We start from the raw sequence: 8,036 nt of genomic DNA, 5'->3' as shown, positions 1-8,036 counted from the left end.
TTTGGATCCCCGAGGTGAGCTTCCCCTCCCCTTCCCTCTCCCTCTCCCTCTCTCTCCCTCCCCCTCCTTTTCTTCCTCCCTGCGTGGCCCTGCCCGCGCACCCTCCCCTCCCCTGCCCGCGCCACGCGCCCTCCCCTCCCCTGCCCGCGCGCCCTCCCCTACCCCGGCGAGCCCCTCCTCGGCGGGCCTTGCCCCCATCGCGCCCCCTCCCCGCCGCGAGCCCCTCCCCGGCGAGCCCTCCCCGGCGCGCCTCCTCCCCGGCGAGCCCCTCCACGGCGTGCCCCTCCCTGGCGAGCCCCCTCCCCGGCCACGCCCCAGCTCCGCGCGCCCTGGCCACGCGCCCTGGCCGCACCCTGCCGCGCCCTCAGCCGCGCCCCCGGTCGTGCCCCCGACCGCGCCCTCGCGCGCCCCTGCCCTGCCCGAGCCCCGGCGGCCTCGTGCCGCGCACGTCTGCACGGTTCACGTGCCCTCGGCACACGCAGCGTGCTCTTGCACGTGCGACCGTAGTCGCGCGGCATTCAACTCTCGTCTTCATCCATTTTAATTTTAGTTTAGTCAATGTGTTGCGTCGCGCGCTTTGTCTCGCAATGGTTCTTTTTAATTTTATATTTATTAATGTGTTGTGTCGAGCGCTTCGTCGCGCGGTGATTAGTTTTAAATTCAGTTCTGTTGATGTAATGCCGTCGTGCGTTTCGTCGCGTGATGCTTAACGTTTTTCTATAATTAATGCAAGAATCTCGTTGCGCGCTCTGTCGCTCGGCGAGTCGTTTATTTCTTAATTCATTTTAAATGCTACGTCGCACGTCTCGCCGTGGGACCACTCCCTTTAATTCACCTTTATCTGATTATAATGATTAAATGTGGAACATGACCTTACTTTATGCTAAACGCAGTGGCCAAATTAATACCCTTCTGTTAAACGAGTGGTTTAATTTATAATTATGTAACGTGATCGCTTCTCGACCATAGACTCGACCGCCATTTCCTCTTTCTCGCTTAACCGTAATTGCGAGCCCCACGTTGAACGTCTGTTTGATTATTGCATTCCATTGTATGGTGTACTGTTCTTTTGTATTAAATGTGTGGAATGTATGTTTGAACTCGTATAGAGAACGATCTGGTTAAAGAGCCCGAAGAACTCGCAGGAGAAGCCCCTGAGCAGCAGCTGGTTGGTGGAGGCAAGTGTCCCTTGACCTATCTTTGTCCTATACATTCTATAATTCACTTCCCGCATTTACACAGTTATACCTAAGGATTGACTAGCTTTTGTTATCCATGTCCTTGTTTACCTATTTGGGTTGGATTATTGTTGTTTAGCTTTATGCTATTGCTCAACACAAATCAATGAACATGATGAGATTTATCAATGATACGTTGTTTCCCTCCTTTATTATGATGTTATACTTGTGGCATTTAAGGGGGCTCGAGCGATTTCTCGAGTGCCTCTCCGTAAGGACCTGTTCATTGGATGACCGCCCAGGAAAACAGTGCAACCATGAGGGTGGAGTGGGACACCCTTAGCTGAATAATTAGAGGAACCGGGGTGTAGTTCGCTTAGCCGTCGTGCCGTTAATGGGGCTTGGTGTATGCGGCTCGCTCTGCCAAGTTTGGTTCGCCCCTTGGGGAGGAGTGTGGTGCATTTAGGAAACCTAACGGGCGGCTACAGCCCCGAGGAATCTTTGTAAAGGCTACGTAGTGATGCCCTGCTAGGTCACCTTGGTAGTGATCAATGGAGAGTCATGATCTCCGGGCAGAAAGGGAATCACGACTTGTGGGTAAAGTGCGCAACCTCTGCAGAGTGTATGAAAACTGATATATCAGCCGTGCTCGTGGTTATGAGTGGCCAAGGGAGCTCCATTGATTAGTGATACTTGATCAGAGATGTTCAGATTACAGGTGTGAGAGCACCTAGAGGGGCGGGTGAATAGGTGATCCTGTAAAAACTTGAACTTTAATGCCACAAAACTTGGTTAGGAGTTAGCACAATAAAGCCAAGTGGCTAGAGAAGAGTTCTTGCAAGACACGATAACCACAAGAAGATCAACACAGATAGACACAGTGGTTTATCCCGTGGTTCAGCTAAGTTCAACACTTGCCTACTCCACATTGTGGCGTCCCAACGGACGTGGGTTGCAATCAACCCCTCTCAAACGGTTCAAAGACCAACTTGAATACCACGGTGTTTTGCTTTTTACTATATCCCGCTTGCGAGGAATCTCCACAACTTGGAGCCTCTCGCCCTTACAATATGATGTTCACAAAGAAGCACAGAAGTAAGGCTGGGATGAGCAACGCACACAAGACACAAAATCAGAGCACAACACACACAAGTCACAACTCGAGCTCACAACACAACCCAAAGAGTTCTCTACTCAAATGGAGCTCTAGTTGCTATCACAAAGAATCAAATGCGCGGAATTGGAGTCTTGGTGCTTAGGAATGCTTGGTGTCCTCCTCCATGCGCCTAGGGGTCCCTTTTATAGCCCCAAGGCAGCTAGGAGCCATTGAGAGCATTCCAGGAAGGCAATTCCTGCCTTCTGTCGCCTGGCGCACCGGACAGTCCGGTGCGGATTTCTTTCCTTCTTTGGCGAAGCCGACCGTTGGAGATTCAGAGCCGTTGGTGCACCGGACACTGTCCGGTGCACACCGGACAGTCCGGTGCCCCCTTCTGACCGCTGGCTCTGCCACGCGTCGCGTGCGGATTACGCGACCGACCATTGGCTTGGCCGACTGTTGGCTCACCGGACAGTCCGGTGCACCACCGGACAGTCCGGTGATTTATAGTCGTACGCCGCCAACGAAACCCGAGAGCAGCCAGTTGACAGACGCCAGCCTGGCGCACCGGACACTGTCCGGTGCACCCAGACCGAGCAGTCTTTTGGCTGAACACAGCCAACTTCTCCATAATTGTTTCTCCTGTTTCTAACACTTAGACACAATACATTAGTCTTCAAAACAATGTACTAAGTCTAGAAACATACCTTTAATCTTGATTTGCACTTCTTGAGTCCTTGGCACAATTTAACACTTAGGCACTTGTGTTGGACACTTAATCCCCAAAATACTTAGAAATGGCCCAAGGGCACATTTCCCTTTCAATCTCCCCCTTTTTGGTGATGTATGCCAACACAATAAAAAAGCAACTAAAAGAAGTGCAACATCAATGCAAATGAAAACTCAAATTTGTTTTGATTTAAATTTGGCATATTTGGATCATTCTTTGCCACCACTTGGTTTTGTTTTTGCAAATCAAACTCAATTTCCTATCTCTAAGTCACAACACTTGTTGAGACATAAAGAAAGGTATTCCAAGAGAAATTAATCACTGATTCAAAAACTCCCCTTATTTCCCATAATCAACCATTCTCTCCACAAGAGATCAACTTTTGACAAAAAGAGACATTTAGAATTTTGACAAATCAAAAGTCCTAACTTTACTATTTTCAAAATTCTCAAGTGGTAGCTGATCCATTTATTGCTTTGGCCTTATTTTCTCCCCCTTTAGCATCAAGCACCAAAACGGGATCAATCTTGGCCCTTGAACCCCATTGCCTCACCAAAATCTTCAATTAAGAATTAAAAAGACAATAAGAGCATGGAGATGAACTTGGAGTTAGTTACTCTTTCATCGGAGTGCAGTGGAAGTCTTGCATGGTCCAAGTCCACCTTTTCCCTTTCAATCCTCCTTTGAGACAAAATTAAGAACACTCAAGCACATGGTTAGTCTCAAAGGGTCAAGTTGTAGCACATCTCCCCCTAAATATGTGCATCACTCGCAAATGGACTTATGAGGTCCGGGGAGTGCTTGTACATCTTGAGCACCATACATAAACAACAAAATGCATAAGGAACATGATCAAGGCATAAAACACTTGTATGCTATAAATCAATCCAAGTTCCGCGAATCTAAGACATTTAGCTCACTACGCAGCCTGCAAAAGGTCTTCTCATCTAAAGGTTTGGTAAAGATATCGGCTAGCTGGTTCTCGGTGCTAACATAAAACACTTCGATATCCCCCTTTTGCTGGTGGTCTCTCAAAAAGTGATGCCGGATGTCTATGTGCTTTGTGCGGCTGTGTTCAACAGGATTATCTGCCATGCAGATAGCACTCTCATTATCACATAGGAGTGGGACTTTGCTCAGATTGTAGCCAAAGTCCCTGAGGGTTTGCCTCATCCAAAGTAGTTGCGCGCAACACTGTCCTGCGGCAACATACTCGACCTCAGCGGTGGATAGGGCAACGAAAGTTTGTTTCTTAGAGCTCCATGACACCAGGGACCTTCCTAAGAATTGGCACATCCCCGATGTACTTTTCCTATCGACCTTACATCCAGAATAATCGGAGTCTGAATATCCAATCAAGTGAAAGGTAGACCCCTTTGGATACCAGATCCCGAAGCAAGGCGTAGCGACTAAATATCTAAGAATTCGCTTCACAGCCACTAAGTGACATTCCTTTGGATCGGATTGAAATCTAGCACACATGCATACACTAAGCATAATATCCAGTCTACTAGCACATAAATAAAGTAAAGACCCTATCATAGACCGGTATGCCTTTTGATCAACGGACTTACCTCCTTTGTTGAGGTCAACTTGTCTGTCGGTTCCCATTGGAGTCTTTGCGGGCTTGGCGTCCTTCATCCCAAACCTCTTGAGCAAGTCCTACGTGTACTTCATTTGGGAGATGAAGGTGCTGTCCTTGAGTTGCTTCACTTGGAACCCAAGGAAGTAGTTCAACTCGCCCATCATCGACATCTCGAATTTCTGAGTCATCACCCTGCTAAACTCTTCACAAGACTTTTGATTAGTAGAATCAAATATTATGTCATCGACATAAATTTGGCACACAAAAAGATCACCATCACAAGTCTTAGTGAATAAAGTTGGATCGGCTTTCCCAACGCACACAAGTCACAACTCGAGCTCACAACACAACCCAAAGAGTTCTCTACTCAAATGGAGTTCTAGTTGCTATCACAAAGAATCAAATGCGCGGAATTGGAGTCTTGGTGCTTAGAGAATGCTTGGTGTCCTCCTCCATGCGCCTAGGGGTCCCTTTTATAGCCCCAAGGCAGCTAGGAGCCGTTGAGAGCATTCCAGGAAGGCAATTCCTGCCTTCTGTCGCCTGGCGCACCGGACAGTCCGGTGCACCACCGGACACTGTCCGGTGCGGATTTCTTTCCTTCTTTGGCGAAGCCGACCGTTGGAGATTCAGAGCCGTTGGCACACCGGATAGTCTGGTGCCCCCTTCTGACCGTTGGCTCTGCCACGCGTCGCGCGCGGATTACGCGGCCGGCCGTTGGCCCGGCCGACTGTTGGCTCACCGGACAGTCCGGTGATTTATAGCCGTACGCCGCCGACGAAACCCGAGAGCAGCCAGTTGACAGACGCTAGCCTGGCACACCGGACACTGTCCGGTGCACCACTGGACAGTCCAGTGCACCCAGACCGAGCAGTCTTTTGGCTGAACACAGCCAACTTCTCCATAATTGTTTCTCCTGTTTCTAGCACTTAGACACAATACATTAGTCTTCAAAACAATGTACTAAGTCTAGAAACATACCTTTAATCTTGATTTGCACTTCTTGAGTCCTTGGCACAATTTAACACTTAGGCACTTGTGTTGGACAATTAATCACCAAAATACTTAGAAATGGCCCAAGGGCACATTTCCCTTTCAAGGTGGTGATGAGAATGTTGGTTTTGACATTGACTCTGGTAATGGTAAGTAATATTCTTTCCGTTTTGAAAGGGTACATTTGGGTTAATAACGTGGGTTAATTCTAAAACCTGGCTTACTATACTAGTAATAATAATCTGACCAACTAAAAGCAACTGCTTGACTTACCCCCACATAAAGCTAGTCCACTACAACCAAACATGACACTTGCTGAGTATGTTGATGTGTACTCACCCTTGCTCTACACACCAAACCCCCCCTCCCCAGTTGGTCAGCATTGCAACCACTGCTCAAGAGAAGATGAAGCCGTGGAAGGAGACTTCCAGGAGTTTCAAGATTACGACGAGTTCTAGGTGTGGGTTAGCGGCAACCCCCAGTCGGCTGCCTGTGAAGGCCGCGTGTATCTACGTTTCTTTTCCGCACTTTGATTATTGTAAAGACTATGTGGATGTCTCAGACATATGATGTAATCGACTATTTTCCCCTTTTATATTATGATTTGAGCACTGTGTGATGATGTCCAGTTATGTAACTGCTGTGTACGTGAATTGCTGATCCTGGCACGTACATGGTTCGCATTCGGTTTGCCTTCTAAAACCGGGTGTGACATAGGTGGTATCAAAGCCATGCTGACTGTAGGACCGCTAACCTAGAGTAGAATGGTCGTTCTAAGGATTATAGACCTCTATTCCTGCCTTGACTTTGGTATCCCTTCAAAAGTTGGTCATATTGATCAAACCTATGTTCTACTATATATTATACCTTGCTAAAAATCTTTTTCTTTACTCTAATTCCTCATTTTATTTATGGTTCACTTGCTGGTCATATTAGTTCTATTCTCACTCTTATGCTTACGATGTCTTTTGTAGATGGCTCATCTTAGACACACTACACAGAAGTCTGTCATCCCTTTCTTACCCTCCTTCTCGCGGAGTGTCCGCTTCGCCGTCCAGTGACTGGTCAGTCTAGCCACTTGGAGAGGCTACACCACCGCCTGCATGAGGAGCAGGAGCGTCGATGACAGGAGCTGGAGAAGCAGGGCTCTTCTTTCTTGCTCCAGCAGGAGATAGAGTCTGTGAGGAGCTGCTCCCCCGTGCTCCCGCTGGAGGCGCCCCCTGCACCACCACTGAGCGCCCCAGCCCCTAGAGTAGCTACTGGAGGAGACCCAGATGATGGAGGTGGCAACGATAGCTCGAGCTTCAGCACCGACCTTTCCGCCGACCAGGAGTTGGAAGGATGGGTTGCTCGACCCATCACTCCTGACGCTGCCCGCGGGTGTCACTTCCACGATGCGCTCGACACCCTGCTACGTCGGGCTCTCGACCACCGTACTTGGTCTATCGAGTATCGCTGTGTGGTCTTCCAGCACAATCGCGGGGTCTACCCGGACCGCTGAGAGGCAACCTGCTTGGTGCGCCGTCCGGAGAACAGTCTTCGGGGTGCGGAGATCTACTCAGAGCACTATTCCATCTCTGAGCGGGACTCAGCTGAGGCAGCCATGCAAGATGTCGCACAACGTGCGCTTTCGCACTACTGCTCGGTGCTCGGCGGGGTAGCCGACGGTCTCAACCTGAAGTATTACCCCCGCCGTCCATCTGGCAGCACAGGAGGCGTGATTGTCTCATCTGTTAGCGAGGACAATCCTAGGTTGAGCAGCACAGTCAACCTAGCCGTCGTGCTAAACACAGAGCTGGACCATGCGCTAGACGAGCTGAGTAGGGCTCATGTTGAGATCGCCCAGCTGCGGGTTGAGCGTGCGGAGCATTGTCACCTGGAGGATGGCTCCCCCGCTCCCGTCGGGACTCAGCACCTGTACCGCTCACCAAGGCGTGGACACCAGTCTTAAGACAACCCCGACTGCAGGACCAAGATAAATTTAGAACCATAGATCGTCTGAGTCGGATCTTGTAATTAATACGAAAATATATACATAGAAGCTATAGTCTTAGCGTTAGTCTTGCTTTTAGTTAGTCTTAGTTAGACAGGGTAGTTTGCTTATCTTGTGCATTTATGTTTGTCATGATGAACTACGTTGGATTTGGATCTTTGTAATGACTGTCACCAGAGTGTGGGTATCCCCTGCATTTTGGTTTACCTGTTATATGTTAATGCAGTTAGTTATCTAGTTGGGAAGCCTTTTTATTCTACTTTCCTCTTTATCTGAGAAGCTGGGTTGGTCTGTGTTGGAGATCAGTGAAGATGTTCATCTGTTCAGTGTTGTGAAGAATTCTATACTCTTTTCTTATGCTGCAAGATTTGCAAGATCAGTTCTGATGTGTGGCTACATTCTTCAGATGTCAGAAACAGGCGCAGAGGAGGAAGGCATGCTCAGCAGGAGCAGGCAGCACCACA

Source organism: Zea mays, chromosome 3, assembly GCF_902167145.1.
Source record: "Zea mays cultivar B73 chromosome 3, Zm-B73-REFERENCE-NAM-5.0, whole genome shotgun sequence".
Taxonomy (NCBI): Eukaryota; Viridiplantae; Streptophyta; class Magnoliopsida; order Poales; family Poaceae; genus Zea; species Zea mays.
The sequence above is the reverse complement of the archived record's forward strand: the minus strand, read 5'-3'. Positions refer to the sequence as shown.